This window comes from Emys orbicularis, chromosome 4 (genome assembly GCF_028017835.1).
Source record: "Emys orbicularis isolate rEmyOrb1 chromosome 4, rEmyOrb1.hap1, whole genome shotgun sequence".
NCBI classification, from domain to species: domain Eukaryota; kingdom Metazoa; phylum Chordata; order Testudines; family Emydidae; genus Emys; species Emys orbicularis.
Window position 1 is genome coordinate 136677168 of NC_088686.1, and position 13244 is coordinate 136690411.

The following is a 13244-nucleotide window of genomic DNA, read 5'->3' on the forward strand; positions in this document are numbered from 1 at the left end:
AGAAATATGCATGATTCTAATTCTAACCTTAGAGTAAAACTCTCATACAAACACTCATTATGACAGACAAATGAAATATACCCAAATTACTTACTGTCAGCTCTATGCAGTCTGAAATCCACCTTTAAAAAAAGGAAAAAGCTAAGTCATAAAGAAGCTCCAGAGTTTAAACTGTTTATGCTGCAGCGACAAATGCTCCTCCCCTAAAACCCAGATGTCTGATTCATGTTAATATTTCAAATTAAAAGTCCTTGCCCAGCATATATGAGAGAGAGAGAGAGAAGACACACACACACCAGAGGGGGAGAGAGAGAGACAGAATGTTTGCATATGCAAGAATATGTACATTTAGTTTAAATATGGCCAGATAGCTAAGAAATAACATTCTTTCAAGCTTGACGTTTTAAAACATTCTCTTGGACACCTGTTTTATGCTGGTTTTCCACTAGTAGCCGGGCAGGAAAGATGCAGCTCCTAATCCCCTAGGGTTAGGTTTTCAATTTCACTTTACAACATACCCTAGTCCACTCTCCCACTACAAATGCTAAATCCAGATATTAAGGAATTAAGAGTCAAATTCTGAAGAGGGCAGAATCATGCAGTCGCACACACACATGCAATGATGTATCCTGGTCCTTTTTATTGACACCACTGGATTTGGATCATGGTTCCAATATGCATGCACAATTACTGTGGATAAATCAGACAGTTGCATGTGCAAATGACAATTTAGACACCGAGCAAGAGAGCTACAAATACCTGATTCACACACACACCAGTGGTACCTGCACACAGAACTGCATAGGCATTACTGCATGTGGTTCTGAAATTCTACCCTTTAGAAGATCAGGCCCTAAATCAAAAACTTCTGTTGTTCCTAGATACTTTCATATAAGACACATTACTGGATTTCTCAGAAAGAATCAAATGCAAATATCATTGACAAGAACAACAGAACTGATCTTTTACTGCTAAAACTAATGGTAAAATATTTGCATTTCAATACAATATTATAAGATGTGAAGATGTTCTGACTATCAGTGGTAAAGCACATGGCTATTCTGTCAGGAAAATTTTAAATCTGCACTATTAAACACACACTAGATATATGATTCAATTTAATTAAAAAAATCTTATCTAAAAAAATCAAAATGTCTGACATGTAAAATCTAGCTGATTGTCATTAACTTACTAACCCCATTTTTGTAATGTGCTTTGAATTGCATTGTAAACATTAAGTAGTATTTTTGTTTTGGGAACAAATTGTGCAGTCCCTATAAAGGACTAATCAATCGGGGGAAGTTTTTAAAATGTGAAAGGTGCAAGTCAAGGAGTATAACTTTATTTTAGGCAATTCAAGTTTTATGATGTCTATAATCACAGTCACCTTGAAGAAGCAAGGACTAGAATTATGACTATTTGATATCAGATCATTGCTATTACAGTACTATTAATGTACAGCTGCTTTCAGAGTTTGTACATGTATGTATTTAGTGCAAACTGTAACATGCACACATATTTGCACAGTACAACTAAAACAGGACTCTTCCTCTCACACCAGGGATAACCAGAAGTGACTCCACTGAAGTCAATGAGTTACACCTGTGTGAAACAATGTAAATAAAGACAGATCAGGACCAATGTATTAACAGTTTGCAGCATGTTAAAATATTTTTAATATCCACATTATTTTTATGTATCTGTCATATGAGAAAAATCTCTAAAGACAACCTTAAAAAAATCCTAATTTCTTCTCATCACTCACTGAGATTTTTGGTTTCCTATGAAGTGTCCTTCGATGGGTCCCCCACAGATTCAGCATACATCAATTACTCGCCTAGACTCTTATTTTAAAAAGATTGTGATCGGTTTAAAACTCCACCTTCTCTCCTTGGAAGGAATCCCAATAAGTAACTGCTAACTCATTCCTGTCTCATCTGCTAGTCTCTAACTGCCACTGTTTTTTAACCAACTACGTGAGAAAAACAAAAATAAAAAGGCAGATTCTAGAAAGCTCTGTCAAAGTTAATGCAGCTATTAATTGTAGAAACCCCTTGTGACCCTGGAGCATAGTTAGGTTTCTTGAAAGCAAGTGAGGGAAATACCATATTGCGTAACTGAAATGTCTCTGAAATCAAAGGCTTTGTAACTTGAAAAACAAGGGCTTCTGAATGAGTAGAGGAAAAGTTCTGAGTGTAAAAGGATAAAGCAGTCACTAGAGTGGGCACTCTAGGAATAACCAGCTGAATCAAGTGAATGGCAAAGTGACACAGTTATAAAAAGCAAAAAGAATGTAGAGTCTATTTAAAAAAGTATGGGTAGTGTTGACAAACTGTAAGTAATATTTTGTTTACTCTTGTACGAGATGACCACAACTGTTTTATTTAGCACAATTTCAGCGGTCACAGGGAAACATCACATGTTTTGCTGATTTATTTTTCTGGGGCTACAGCCTCAGCTGGGGTAAATCTGCATAGCTCCAATCAATGGTGTTAAGCCAATTTGCAACAGCCGAGGATTTGGCCCTTTGTTTTTAATAGCTGGAAGTGTTTTGCTCCCTGTTTCATAATAGCTAAGCTTTACTACAGTGCACTGGCAACAGACCTCTTGCTTTGTTTACGTGACTAAATGAACATTTGACATAGCACACTTATAAATAATATATACTTTCTAGGAATATTTCCATAACATCCTTATTTATAGGACTAATAAATATCCTCTCACGTAAAAATATTTAGTTAGCATAACTGTTTTTAGCAAAATCTATTTGGAAATCTGTTGTTGGAAATCCACAAAGACTGAGAATTGTGCAAAAACCAAACCCGAGAAATCCAAGATGATACCTACTCCAACACGCATAAATAGGTGCCTATATAAAGTGACAACTAAGTGGGTGCCCACAGAGGTTTCTCAATACTGTTGCTCTTGAAACTAAAAGTTGCTAAACTCTAGTGTACTCCGGAACACAACACAATCCATTTAAGCTAACTTTAAATTTATCTGATTTGACAACGTTCATTTTATGCCAATTTTTGGGTCCAAATTAAGGCCTGTTTTGTGAGTCCTTACCTCACAGAGGAAGGATGAAAGGAAAATCTGAGCTTTAAAACCTCTTGCCTTATAAGGAAAGCTGCACCATTCTGCTCAGCAGTCTGATGGGTTCACATGTTGAGAAGCACATCTGGTGTATAAGCCGGGACACCTATGTAAAAGATTTAATTTAAAATAGGTTTTACTGAGGGGCCTGGATAGCCCAGGAGATTAGTAATGTATATAATCTCTCTTTACTCCACAATTACAGATTTTAATCCAGGCCAGGCTAGTAATGCCAAAAATTGTTGCCATCTAATGGCTGTTTTGTGGCTTGTGTGAAATCAGTGTGATGTTCTCAGGCCAGTTACTAACTAGACAAACGTCCACATTTGTCACCACCACTAACTGGCCTCCTTGTTGGCAGCCTCGACAGAGAGACCGAGGCCTAAATGGGCAAGAAGCCTAAACACCCTCTCACTGCTAGCGGTGGACAGTCCCTCCCATTTAGAGTTGAGGTGCATTGGTAGAGAAGCACGATGGAGTTGGCATGGTAATTGTCAAAGCTCCACTCGTTCTGTGGATAAATGGAGGATTTCAATCCAACAGCTGTCAATCTGGTGTTTTGCAGCAGCACTAAATTCACAAAAACATTTTTTTTTTAAAAAGTTATTTCTCATCCTGCTAGAGGTGGCAGTCATCCTAATGAAAAGTAACATCAAGTGGCACGGGTACTCATTGTAAGACTCGGGAGATATATGACTATATATATATATATATCTTGTATTAATAACGGTTTAACCTTGGTAGAATAAAAAAAAAAACACCCTCTCCTTTTAATATTAATACAGTGCTTCCTGAAGTAGTTTGAAATTGTTTAAAACAGTTCTGGGATAAAATGCTTTACAAGACTATACAAATGCTAAGCCATATTAAAATCCGTTTTAGAAACCATGGTCAAGATTGGGTAGCGATAGTCTCAAACACGGCTTTTTAAAATGGTTTTTAACATGTCTGATCTCTCCAAACAACATTTCATAATAGCAGCAAGAGACAGTTTGGGATACCATTTACATATGTTCCCCACCTGCCCAATATAGTGCCTGGTAGCATACATAAATACATGTATGGTCAATATTTTGCTCCACTAGTAAAGCATGAGAATGAATGGCCTTGAATCACACTGACGATACACAAAGATTTTAAGCACTTTTGTACTACCTGCTTATACCACAGATATGCAGTATCAGGAGGAAAAAAGCTAAAACCTGTCTAGCTCAAATCCACCGAAACATTGCACTAATTATCAGACCATACGAATGGATCCATTAGAAATTTGGTGGATTAGTGAAACTGACCTTGTGTAAGGAAACTGTTCCACTTGACGGTCAGAAAAATTTTGAACAGTTTGTCTACTATAAAACTAAAACTTTCAACAAATTTATATTGAACCATCTGTGATCTGAAGATCACTGAATCAGCTAATGATTCTCATCACTGGTCACTAGGACTGTCTGAAGGGAAGGGGAAGAGTGCAGGGACTAAAAAAAATGCAATGAATAGCAATTAGAAAATGCCCTTCAGGGGAAAAATACAGATGAATTGAGACATTAACATTCTGTACCTACAACAGCATAGTAGATGAACATGTACTATAATTTAAATCATGATCAGTTTATCCAGTTTCCACTATAAAACAAATGAAGCTACCATACGGGATTACAAGATCTAGGCATACACTGAATTAAATCAATGACACAAGCTCTTTCAAAAGCAAAGTGTGGCTCAAAACATATGTAACAAAATATGACGCGTTTTTACCTTGTCGGTCTAAAATGCCTTTGATACTGTGAGCTTCTGTCTCTTGAGTCTGTATTGCAATCGAAGTCACTTGCCTGATGAAGACCAGTCATCCCAATGAGCATTAGACTACAGAAAGTCTTCAAATGTGTGCCAAACTGTTAATATCAGTGGATTAGGGGAACTCATTCATAATTATTAACTAATACTGTAGATAAGACTAGACTGTAGTAACCTTTCCTGTGACAGGGTGTTATATAACAACATGCTTTTAATCCACTCTCAGGCAGAACAGCGTGGAAGAACAAATCCTCCTGCTTTTAGAAAGGTTTAAGGTTCTTCATTCTCTATTTTCCTTCCCCATTTACTCTACATAAGCTGAGTTGTTCCCGTTGATGGAATTACTTATGCATAACCTGGGAGACGGTTGTAAAATTTGCCCAGATAAACTGTATCTTCCTCTTCTACTAGTCATTTCCACAAAAAAGCTGCAGCCATTATATTCACAGCTCAAACAAGGTTTCTCTCTTCCTGTCACTATCCCCTCCCCTTTTATTTGATCTCTTACTCCAGTTACACAATGATATCTAAATATATAGCACAAGAATAGCAGTCACAGTCAAACATGTTGTATACGGAATAAACATTTTCTTACAAATACCACATTTAAAAATACATTCATAGAATCACAGGGTAAGAAGGGACCGCAAGGGTCATCTAGTCTAACCCTTTGCCAAGACGCAGGAGTCGTTGTGTCTAAAACATCCAAGATGGATGACTACTGTCAATGATTATTACTATAAAAATGTTGCAATAGTTAAAGGAAGCCTTTCACCAACACAAGAAAGACCAAGTTTTTCAAATATGGGCAGTGTTGATAGGCCATTTTGAAATTTGTCCTGGTCTCACAGCTCTTCTGTAGCTGAAGTTTAGGAAATGTGATGGGCAATTGATGATGGCAGCTGATGGACTGGACCAGCGGGCCAGGAGTTGAGAGATCTGGATTCTCCTTCTAACGCCACTGTTTGATTTGCTGTGTGTGCTGGGGCAAATCATTTAACTCTTATGCCTCAGTTATTTTGTTTGTAAAACGGGGTTAACATTGCTTACCTATTTTTCTAAAGGGCTTTGAGTTCTATGAATGAGAAATGCAAATCATCCAGCCAATCTGTCAGTCACATAATGTTGCCAGATCACTGCATACAAGAAAGACGACAAGACTGCAGCGAGAATGTACTCCACATATACCATTTCCCAAGACAATGGCCACAAGAACAGATTTCCACTGTACCATTTCATGCTCTTTCCTAATCTATCATGGGAATTAAGCATAAGGGCCCATTCTGCTACTTTTACACATGCTGAGCAGTACTTGAGTCTGCAAGTAGCCCCACTGATTTCAGTGAGGCTATTCATGGAGTAAGATACTACACTCAACATTAAAATGGCAGAATCTGGCCTTGAAATTGTAGTCTCTCATTGTCTGAAAGATAATTAGAAACTGCATTATTGTTCTGTTAAACTATTAATGGCAAATTCATATGTTATGATGAATAAATCTGACTCCATACCATTGTTTAGATACAGAACAGTTACAATCCAGGCGCAAGATACATAATTGCTTTCCCACTTCTCCCTGTCCTTAAACAGTGCTTCTCTCCCCAGTCTTTGTTTGTCTTTGTGACGATTTGGAGAATCTATGTATGACTTAGGAATTGTAGTTAATTTTACGTAATTGCTGTGTCATTGAATGCCTTAATGGCTAATGACTCAGCCATGGGTTGAGGAGGTCCCTGACACAGTATTATGTACCCTGTCTGGAAGGAGCTACTGAACAAACAAAAGAAATTGTAGGGAGCATGTCTGAGCTGGAAAACAATTTTGATCAACTTTATCGGCAGGGACAGGGAAATGGAGAGTGGAAAAATCCCCAAACAGCAGAACAAAGAGACAGAGGTGACAGAGCACTGGTTTAAAAAGACTATAAGGAAACGTGGGGCAAGAGAGGAACAAAGGGGCATGCTTTCATAGCAGAGGCAACCTTTTTTAACGGCTAAACCAGCCAAGGAAGAAGGAAGCTGGCTGCATGATTCAGAGAAACCATGTGCAGGACACTGATTCACAAGAACTCTGACCAAATCCCAAAGAACACTCAAGAGCGGTGAGAAAACTCAAGGGGAGAAATGGAGGTGTTTTATCATTTCGTCTAGATAGCTATATTGCTTGTGCCATCTAAACTAAAGAGTGATTCATTTTGGAACTGTAGTGAGTCGGTGTGGCTCCCCTCCTGTCCTGAAGAGGGAGCCCCGGCGCAAACACCCAAGTGGGCGGAGCCACCGCCACCTGTCCCCGCCCCCCGGAAGTCAAGGGGCGGGACAGGAAGTATAAAGGCCAGCAGCCAGAGCTCAGTGAGGCGCCGGCCACCGCAGGGAGCAGACGTGCGGTCGGGAGCTCCCCGCCAGGATACCTCGGAAGCCCGAGGTGGATGCCCTAGCTGGCCGGAGCTGCCCCGAGCCCATTACGAAGAGGAGCCGCCGGAGCCCGCCCGCTCCCGTCGCTGGGAGGCGCCCGTGGAACTCCCCCACAGCAACCCTGAAGGGGAGGCCCCGCCAGAATCCTTCCCGCCCTGTTGTTATCCGGAGGAACCGCCCGAGGATCAGTGGCCGGATTTCCCTACAGAGCTACCAGACCTGCCGCCAAGCCCCGGCCGAGAGGAGTCCCCACTGATGGACTGGACCGCGGCCGATGCCACAGACGAGGTAGGCCCTGAGGGGGAAAATGGAAGTAGCCCGGGGGTAGCCGACCCCAGTCAGGCTACAGAGGCCTATGAGCCCATGGCAGTGTGTTTCGGTCAGGATACCCCACTGACCGGCAGCGACACTAATCGCTGCTAGGGCCCCGGGCTGGGACACAGTGGAGTGGGTGGGCCTGTGTCCCCCCCTGCCACCCCTACACACGGGTGGCAGGCTTCCCCCTCACCCAACGCAGGTAGGAACCTGAGCCCCTTACCTGCCTAGGCCAATTGCCTGCTTGTGCTCCGCCCTGACCCAGGGCCAGAGCTCCTAAACTGCCTGTGTGCTCAGCCCCTGCTACAGAGGCCTGAGCTTAGTGACTGCTTGTGCTCAGCCCCTGCTGCAGAGGGCCTGAGCTAAATTAACTATTGTGCTCCGCCCTGACCCAGGGCCAGAGCTCCTAAAGTGCCTGTGTGCTCAGCCCCTGCTACAGAGGGCCTGAGCTTATTGACTGCTTGTGCTCAGCCCCTGCTACAGAGGGCCTGAGCTTATTGACTGCTTGTGCTCAGCCCCTGCTCCAGAGGACCTGAGCTAAATTGACTATTTGTGCTCCGCCCTGCCTCCAAGGGCCAGAGCTTATAGACTGTGTGTGCTCAGCCCCTGCTACAGAGGGCCTGAGCTTATTGACTGCTTGTGCTCAGCCCCTGCTACAGAGGGCCTGAGCTTATTGACTGCTTGTGCTCAGCCCCTGCTCCAGAGGACCTGAGCTAAATTGACTATTTGTGCTCCGCCCTGCCTCCAAGGGCCAGAGCTTAGTGACTGCCTGCCTGCCCAGCCCCTGTTCCAGAGGGCCTGGGTTCTTGACTGTGGTTTCCTCAGCCCCCTGGACCAGAGGGGCTGAGTCCTGAGCTAACGGACTATTTAATTCGTGCAGTAGGGAGTCGGTGTGGCTCCCCTCCTGTCCTGAAGGGTCGAGCCCCGGCGCAAACCCTTTTACAGGAACCTTTTGCAAAGTTTCTGTGTTGTGTGTTTCAACTATTGTGTGTTCCTCAAGTGGTACACTGTAATCCAGAATGTCCACAAGGTTGGAAGCTCAGGAAAGGATGTATTTAAGCAATGCGGGTGCCTGGGGGTCATGGTGATCACACTGGTTCTGGGGGCCGGGGCAGCTGGTCCATGAGGTCCCAGTTCTGTGAAGGGGTAACAGTGTGCGCCCAGCGAGCATGCCAGAGAAGCCAAAGAAAGAGACAATGCTGGAGCCTACCCAGTCCAAGGAAAGCTCACAGGCACATGGGTCCTGTATGGTGGGATTCAAATGCAGCAGCCTGGTGAGCATTCAGCAGGGGCCACTCAACTAGCTCTGTGACAGTCTCCTTTATCAGTGTGTCTGACTTTGTACCTTGTACAATTCAACCTTATACTCTTGCAACAAACAGCCAACAAACCTTTACAAAGCACCCGCAGTTAGAGTGGGATATGTACATATCAAATTATTAAGTCTGTGTAGTATTAAGTGTGGAAATGTTACTTAGACCTATGACTGCAGACTCATCCAAAAACATTTAGCCTTCACCTCCCTCCCCTAGAGAAGAGAACTGTGGGGCACTTTCCAGAAAAACACAACAATAATCTTAAAAGCAAGATGTATAAATAAAACAAATTTCACTAACCTAATTGCTGTGTCTGTCACACCTTTATTCCTTTTCCACGATTTTGTTTCCTTCTCTTCTGATGTTTCACCCTATCTTTCCTTTCCTGAAAAATTAACACGCATAAATAGGCTTGGAAGGATTAGATTTATCGTAAATGTCGATAAACATCAATTTCACTGTACCCACAAACCAATGAAAAAATATTTTCAGCGATAATAATCTAAATTTACTGATAAGCAAAGTAAAAAAAAAACCAAAAACTGTTGCTTGAGAACATATTAGATTTTGATGCAAGGACAACATTTTGACATGTGTTGTTAACACTTTGTGTTTTAACAGTTAGAAAAGCTTTAAAATGTCAAAATGATTAAAAACAAATGGAATTCTGCCAAGCCTACTTATAAATAATCATTAATCTCCTGTTGTATACTCTTCTCTTTTTTTTAAATCTTGCCCCTTCCTCTACCCATCTTTCCCTTTTTACCTCTCCTTTGCCCAATCTCTTTCAAACCAACACAAAAGGTAGCTCACTTTGACCCAAGTTACAGATCTTGGTTTTGCTCCAATTCATTCCCAAGTCATAGAAGATCAGGGTTGAAAGAGACCTCAGAAGGTCATTTAGTCCAACCCCATGCTCAAAACAGGACCAACCCCAACTAAATCATCCCAGCCACAAACCGTCCTAAAACAAAACAAACACAGAGAGAGGCGGGAAGGTATAATTGGACATTAAATGTCAAAATGGCATAATATCCATAAATTTTGAGCTTTTACTTGTACAGTCCATTTAAACTGAAGCATGTCACTCCAATCGGGCAAAAAGGAGCTCAGAGACCACAGTAATGGGCACATTACAAATTTGATCAGATTAGACAGATGGCAGCCGATTTTACAAGCATATTTTTACAAGTTTTATTTGGAAGAGAGCAACCAAATGAAATAAATGATTGGTAGCAGAGGAATACCAAGATCCAAGTCAGCCTGTTCTGGAGTTGGTTTTATCTGCCACCTTGTGTTCATTATAGGAACAGTTAAGCTTTATTTATTAGATTTTGCTTTGCAATAAACTGTTTTGCAATTGCGAAATAAAGCATTATGCAGAAAGAGGAAGTTCCAGAACATGTTCAATGCGTAAGCTATTTACTTTAAAAAAAATCACAGAAGTCTATTTTGAGAAAGTTCTGTTCAAATGGGATGTTATAATGCTACTTCCCACCAAGATATGAGGAGAATGATGTTGGCACTCCCAGCTAGAGTAAAAAGCTGCTGTTGGATCATTTATTCCAACCCCTTATGTGCCACTGTAGAAAAGTATTCATAGAGAACTAACAGGGATTCCATTGAAACATGTCTACACTTGTTTCTGTTACTTCCACATATTCCCTTGGCAGGTTATTCCACTGTCAAATTAATCTGGGTAGTATAAAATGTTAGTTAGATTTATCTTGGACAAATTTTGCTCTCTTAATCCCCACAGCCAAGAACTAAACAACACTCTGGTACTTTAAGATGTACACTGAAAAGTGATATTCACATGGGGTAAACTGCAGAGACGCCCCAGGCACTTTATACCAGAGATTAATTTGGTCCCATTCAATCCACTTATTCCCTCTGTGCCTAATTCTGTGCTGATTTACACCCCCTGTAAAACCATTAATTTCAATGAGTCCAAATCAATCCAAACTTGACTCTCTATTCTATTTCACATATCTACAAAGTTCTCTTGCAACATTTTTCAGTATGGGAGGAATGGACCTGGACCCCTTGTCTCTTGTCCAAGTCTTGTCTCCCGGTTGGTCCTACAGCTTCTCTCCTTGTGTTTTCCCACAGCAGCTTCATGGCAATTCAACTGAGAGAGGACACATCTGTCCAAGTCATTTGACTGAGACCCCAGCTATGTCTACACCACAGAGCGTATGCTGCTAGTGAGACGCTCTAAGCTGATGGGAGAGAGCCCTCTCTCTCGTCTACTTAATTACTCCAGCCCCTGCAAGCGGCAGCTATGTCGGAGTGATAGGTATAGCCATGCCAATGTACATTCCCAGTGTCCTTGCTAACATGTATGAAAACTACGAACAGCCGTGTCTTCACTAACATTTTACCCTGTGATAGCTTACACAAAAAAGGAAAACACCTTATTCCTGGGCCTGGTCTACACTTGACATTTTTATCAGTATATCAATATCAGTCAAGGGTGTAAAAAAACCCACACCTCCTAGAAACATAGCTATGCTGATAAAACCCCCAGTGTAGACGCAGATATACGGAAGTTTGAAGTGGTGGTGTTCTATCCCAGCAGAACTCCTCCTTCTATCGGTGCACATTGTGTATACACTAGGAGGCTAAGCCAGCATAGCTAGGCCACTGTAGCTACGTCAGCACAGGCTATGTGGTATAGACACAGCCCTAGAGTGGTTGCACACCCAGGTACAAAAACATGTTAACAATGATTAATAGTGGTCTTACAAATGCTTAACTACCTATCTCCAAGACTGCATTTCAGAGAGGTAGTTGTCTAGTTGTATCAAGTTTTAGTCAGGCCTCTTGTTAAAATCCTCCAAGCAATTTGGCTTTCTTCAGGAAATATGCACAAGTCCCCAGACCCTCCATTGCAGGAGGGAATAACTTATACCAAGTCCATGTCACCTCCTACCAACAATGGGTTTGAGACCAAACAATTCATAGTCTCATACCATTGCTAAGCTAGCTTCAACTTCAGCACCAGAGATATTAATCCAATTGCTTGAATTACTGAACAGTGCAACACACTGAGGAAAGATGGTCTCGTGGTTAAGGCACTGGAATGGGACACGAGATCTAGATCTTGTTCCTGGCTCTGCCACAGACCATCTGCGCATGCTTGGGCAAGTTACTTAATCTCTCTTTCTCCTACCCTTTATCTCATAGACTTTAAGGTCAGAAGGGACCATCATGATCATCTAGTCTGACTTCCTGCACACTGCAGGCGACAGAGCCTCACCCACCTGTGTGGTCTATTTAGACTCTAAGATCTTCAGGATGGGGATGTTACATGTTTTGGCACTGGCCGAGTTCCCTCATTGGGTGTATCTGACCACAATCTTTGGATCCCACATATTTTCAAGCCTACTGGGTCTGATCAGCATCTAGACACTGCATCTAAATATGGCCTCTATAATCCCAGGGTGCTGAACCCCTGTCTAATACCCCTTTTCAGAATGTGGGGCCCCACAGCCCTAGACTCTGAGGCCAGTGTAGACCCCCTCCCCAAGGTCTGTCCAGTAGGTCCACTCTCGTGGGTATTCTGGTTTACAGTTTAACTCTTTGGGGACTATGACAGTTAAAGCAAGGAACACACAGCCTTTTTAAAGGAACTTCTTAATCGGACATACTTTACTCAGTCAAGCACAAGAATTACATATCTGGGGTGAAAAAACAACAAACATCTGAATGCAAGACCCTCCCTCCATTTCCTCATCTGTCCTGAGAGCCCTTTGGGTCTTGGTCAGCATTCTTCAGAGAGTCCAGGACTGTCCAGTACCCCACTCCTCTTGCTCACCACTCTTTTCCTCCTGGCGAGTCTCCCAGTTTGCTAAAGAGTGAGTGCCTTTTTAAAAGCAGTTTTTAACACCACATCTCCTTCAGCCTTTTCCATTCTGTCCACCCCCCACGCTGTTGGCAGAGATGTCCATTATGGTGGATAAGAGTCATGAGCAGGGCCCAATAAAGTCACGGTCCATTTTGGGCAATTTCACGGTCATAGGGATTTTAAAATAGTAAATTTCATGATTTCAGCTATTTAAATCTGAAATTTCACAGTGTTGTAAATGTAGGGGTCCTGACGCAAAAAGGAGTGTGTGGGGGGGCGGTTGCAAGGTTATTGTAGGGGGTGTTGTGGTACTACTACCTTTACTTCTGCGCTGCTGCTTGCAGCGGCGCTGCCTTCAGACCTGGGCAGCTGGAGAGTGGCAGCTGCTGGACGGAAGCCCAGCTATGAAGGCAGAGCCACCGCCAGCAGCAGCACAGAAGTAAGGATGGCAGGATACAGTAT

The 13244-nt window shown here is 42.3% G+C and overlaps 1 protein-coding gene across 2 annotated transcripts in view; it reads right to left on the reverse strand.

Annotated features, from left to right (window-relative positions):
• KCTD20 (potassium channel tetramerization domain containing 20) overlaps nt 1–144 on the reverse strand; it is a 28007-nt gene extending 27863 nt beyond the window's left edge. For both annotated transcript variants that reach the window (XR_010561378.1, XM_065403498.1), the window contains exon 1: nt 95–144. The gene's annotated coding sequence lies outside the window, so the exon portion shown is untranslated. The remainder of the gene's footprint in view (nt 1–94) is intronic.
• Nucleotides 145–13244: the final 13100 nt, after the last annotated feature.